Source organism: Antechinus flavipes, chromosome X, assembly GCF_016432865.1.
Source record: "Antechinus flavipes isolate AdamAnt ecotype Samford, QLD, Australia chromosome X, AdamAnt_v2, whole genome shotgun sequence".
Classification (NCBI taxonomy): Eukaryota; Metazoa; Chordata; class Mammalia; order Dasyuromorphia; family Dasyuridae; genus Antechinus; species Antechinus flavipes.
Genome location: NC_067404.1, coordinates 18,050,021 through 18,054,810, shown reverse-complemented (window position 1 = coordinate 18,054,810; position 4,790 = coordinate 18,050,021). Strand labels below are relative to the sequence as shown.

At 48.1% G+C, this 4,790-nt stretch overlaps 1 long non-coding RNA gene across 1 annotated transcript; it reads left to right on the top strand.

Annotated features, from left to right (window-relative positions):
- The first annotated feature begins 2,650 nt into the window (after nucleotides 1-2,650).
- Nucleotides 2,651-4,188, top strand: LOC127542394 (uncharacterized). Its single transcript, XR_007948660.1, has 3 exons — nucleotides 2,651-2,766; nucleotides 3,174-3,393; nucleotides 3,955-4,188. It is a non-coding gene; the product is annotated as an uncharacterized LOC127542394 (long non-coding RNA).
- Nucleotides 4,189-4,790: the final 602 nt, after the last annotated feature.

The window sequence follows — 4,790 nt, the reverse complement described above, 5'->3', positions numbered from 1 at the left end:
GTTATTTTAGCGGTTGTAGAATTTTAATTAGCTAACATTATTTCTAGCCCCCAGCTTGGCCAGAACTGGGGTCCACAGGAAAAAAAAATCAGGTTTTTCCTTTTATAAGGTGGGAGTCAAGGATGTTACGAAATCTTTCCTAGTGTTCTGACTACAGCATAGAGGTTTTTGCCTGCTGGCAGCATTTAAAATTTTTCCAGGTTATGGAGGTATGCTTAACAAAGGAATTGATAAAAATTAATCTGTTAAGCAAGCAGGGAGAAGGCACTGATAGAGATCAGTTTAACTCCATGGTCCCACCCTCTGAGAAAGTCTTCTGGTCTGAAATCCAAGTTATGTCAACCTCCTGAGAATCTCCCTCTGTAGAGGGATTCTCACCTTGCCATGCCTGCAGGAATCCAAGTCATGTCCCTGAGGGTAAATTCTCCCTATAAAATCTACTTATGGGCCATCTCATGGCCACTGCCTTTCTTGGGGTCAGTCTGTCATGGCACTCTGCTCATGGTGTCTTTCCCCTTATCCTTTTCCATGTCACATGGTATCTTTCCTAATGCCACTATGCTTCTCAACCCCACTTCTCCTTACAGCTAACTAACTCTTTTAGGATGCTAAGTCCCTTTCAGAATTTAGCCTGCCAGCTAAGGGTATGCCCTAAGCTCACGAGGTGCTCCTCTCCACTGGGTAATTCTTTCATATGCTCTCCAACTCTTTCATATTTACCATTCCGGGTGTCTCTTGTACGCCTTCATTTAGTCTGTAACCCCTTCCCCTAAATAAATCTACCTCTTGCCAAAGAGAATGGCCATTGTGAATTGTGAACATGACCAAACCCCTTTTGGTATTTACCGTCATCTGGTGTCTACATCACCTACATCATTTTGGTGCTCGAACCACATCACAGATGACAAAATCTAGCTCATAGAATACACATACCACAGACATTCTGCACAGAGACACAAGGCACAGTAAAAAGTGCCATGAAAGAGGATTGTCCCATCTTTGCCAAAAAGCATAAAATTTCTATTCCTATAGCACCTTGGCTTCTGCAGCATCCCAAGGAGGGTGAAAAGGTGGCAAAGGTTACCTCGTTAGGAAGGAATTATGCCAAAAATTGCAAGAATTCCCAACGTTGAGGCTCAGAAGGAACCCCAAAAGGTTTGGGGTCTGCAGACCAGTGTCGTGAGAAAATCCTCAGAAGGATTTTCACCCATATTGAAGTCAAGGGGCCATGTTTATTGCGATTGTAATGCCAACTGAAGCAAGCTAAATTGGAAAAGAATTTAGCAAAGGACCCGGAGCAAGAGACACATTTATCCAAGCATTTCACTTTTTAGCATCTCTCCTTCTCTCCCACTCCTGCCTTACTCACAGAGAAGGGAAGCCATCTATCCCTTACACATGTGAGACTGTGTAAAATATCTTTCTACGTTAGTGATACACTATAAACAAGTGAGAAAATGATGCTAAAATTAAATGATACATTAAAAAATAGAAGAAGAAACTGAGACCAGTGATCTGCAGTGACATGTAAGGTTATTGAGCAGCAGGTGTTAGCCCTCCAAGAGGAGGTGAGGTGCTGCCTTGACTCGAAGTGAATTGGAGTTCAGGGAAGGAAGGCCAGGCAAGGTCACCTGCTCCGCAGTGCAGCTGAGTGACCCAGTAAAGAGGGAGGACACTTACTGGCTATGTGGCTCCCAGTAAGGCGCTTGATGCCCTAGGTCTCACCTTCCAAGGCTATCAATGAGGGCACAGGAGTAGCCCTTGAAGTCCTTTTCAAAAAGCAAAACCAAACGTATTTATGGCAGACATCTATCACTGAAATGGCCACTAATCCCCTCTTCCCTCCCCCCTCCCAGAAAGCCCTACACAAATCTGCATGTCAAACAACAGGCCTAATTATGCAGCCTCTGAGCACTAAGTTCCTTTTCAGGGAAGGCATCCTTAGGCCCTAAAGGAAACTCCTTTTATCCTGCCCAGAAGGAATAGCCAATATGAATAAAGGAGGCTTTTCTTTAATTGTTGGGTCATTTTCGGCCGTGTCTGACTCTTTGAGACCTGATTTGTAGTTTTGTTGGGTGTGACGGAGAACTGGCTCGTCATTTCTTTCTCCAGCTAATTTTACAGAGGAGGAGACTGAGGCCCAGTTAAGTGGCCTTTCCAGAGGCACAAAGATAGCAAATGTCAGCGATCACATTTGAACTCGGGAAAAGGAGCCAGTCCCCTGCGGCGCCGCGTAGCCACGCACCTCGCGGGAAAAAGAGGTAGGTTGGACGCGTTAAAAAGTGTATGGGCGTGGGGGGAGGGAGGAGAGGGGGGAAGAAAGGCCCGTTCTTCTGAGAATCAACCCACGGCACTGTCTCCTCAACTCCCCTCCCCCCACCTTCCTGTCTGTAAGCCTGCCTGTCAAGAGAGGGGAAGGGGCCTCCCCGCCATATCATATGGGGGGCGGGGGGCGGGGGGCGCAAGGCCCGCCTCTTCTTCCCTCCCAGTCCCAGGAGAAAGGCCCGCTTGTCAGCTGACTGTGGACGCCGGCCCCACCCCCGCGGCCCCACTTCCTGTTTCCTGTAGCCTGCTCAGGGCCAGACGTAATGGTGGTGGTGGGGAAGTGCCCCGCCGACTTCCGCTTCCGCTCACACGCGGCTTCCGCTTTACCACATCCTGTTTCCGAGTGGCGGCGCTTCCTCTTCCTGCCTGTTTCCAAGGCCTCTTGACATGTCCTTCCTCCATTAAGCTCTGGCCCTGGTGCGGAACCTGTTGGCTGGAAAGGTACCAAGAGTTTCCTGTCCCTGCCTTTGCGTTGGAAAGGAAGGAGGAGCAGCTGCGAGGGAGCGGGGAGGGATCGAGTGTAGGCCTGGGCGTTGGCTGCGGGGGAGGATGGGGAAGGCAGGCCTCCTCCTGCTCCTCCCGAGGTTCCGGCACCCGTTCTTTGCCGACTCTTCCTTTTCTTTTCTCTTCTTCTTCTCCTCTCCTTCCCCTTCCCTTCTCCTCTTCCTCCTTTTCCTCTTCCCCTTCCTCTTTGTTTCTCCCGCTCCCCCTCCCGACCTCCCGAGCTTGGACAACTACCTGACAGGAGCAGCCTAGAAAACAGAAAGCAAGCCGGTTGCTCCCAGCCAGGCTTACGCTGGGCATTTTTAGTAGGAGACCTTCAGTTTTTCGACCTCTGTTCGTTGCAGGTCTGGTGTGATGCCTCCGGGGAGCTAGGCCATAGACAACCGTGACAGGGAAGAAGTCACCTGCCAAAGGTGCCTCTGAAAGGGAAAGGGCCCCGGCAACACCGCGGGGAAGGTGTTCTTTTCCGGGAATCTGCCGCCCTGAGAGGACAGATGGCATTGAGCTTCCAGGAGGAGCCCCAGGAAACGGCTGGAGAGGAAATGGCACCTGGCGAACTGCTGCGTGAGTCGGGGTGGTGATCTGTATTGCAAGAGCAGTGTGGGGGCAGAAGCTGACTTTGAAGGCGATCTACTCCCATTTGTCTTCAGTCACTTGTGGGGGTGCGGGGCCGAGGGGGCTGTTCCAAGTCAAGCGTAGTTCTCTTGGAGACAGCGCTTCTCAGTTGCCCATTCTGCTCAAGTGAGTGAATTGGCCCCTGTTAAGAAAATGAACATGGCACAAGGTCTTTTTAGGGCCAAAATGCTGCCGAGTGTCTGATGCTTAGATGTGTCAGTGCCTAGGGAAGGCTGGGGGGAGGGGAAAGGGAAAGCATTAAGGTTGAAAGTGTAATAGAAGTTGAGGGTCTGTGAACATCTATGCTGAGCCTAGGCCTGCTGCAGGTAGCTCCTCAGCAAACGGATTGTCAACGTTCAGTGTGAGCATTTACCCTCTGGAAAGTAGGAAGTAACACCAATCAAGAGTTGGATGTGTTGTTTTCATGCTTGTTTAGACGTGGGAATTTAAGGTGAAAACAGCAATACAGATCAAACTGCAAAGTACATCTGCACCTTTTTTTCCCCTTAGAGAACTGGTCGTTCAACCTTTACCAGAACCTCAGTGACTAGATGAAGTGATCATTCTTTCCATACCCGTTTGTTACCAGGTGATTGTCTTCATTTATTCTCATCCTTAATCAAGGACTATGATTTGGTATTTTCAAATTAATTACTAAAATTACAACATCTTCCCCATGAATTAAAGTTACTTCTGCATTCCTACCCAGACTTATTAAATATTCTTATTTACTATATACAGAAAGATCTTGTTCCTTAAAGGATTGCTCAAACCTGCTCATTTACTACGTTTAAAGAAAGACCAGGAGGTCCTGAATTATTTTCAGTAAATCTGCTGAGAGAAAGAGCATAACCAAAATCATTTTCACCATCATTATAGTTTGAGACATCTGAATTCTGGCCATATAATCCCATTACTCCTTTCTCTTGGGATATGCATTAATGTGCCTTCTCAAGAATTCTCTGTGTTTCTTTGCAAGGTAAAGGTTGAACCCAGTTCTCTTTGCCCCCTAAAGATAGGGTAACAATAGCTTGAAAGCTCTGTTTGGGGCTTGAACCCCAGAGAGGCCTTGTGTGCAGGATTAGTGAGAAGGCAATGAACAGAGTCATAAAGATCTGGCTTGGCTAGGACCCATCAAATTTGGAGGTATACTTGTCTCTCCCAGTTACAACCCTGCCTGGCACAAAAGTTGGGGAAGCGGGGGGGAGGGGGGGTGGCAGGCAGCAGGAGGATAGTCAATTGATTGGGAGGCTTCCAACACTTATTAACTTGTGGCTGAAAGCAAGTCAGTTAACTTCCTTTTGTCTTACTTTTCTCCACTGTAAAATGGGAATAAGAATAGAATA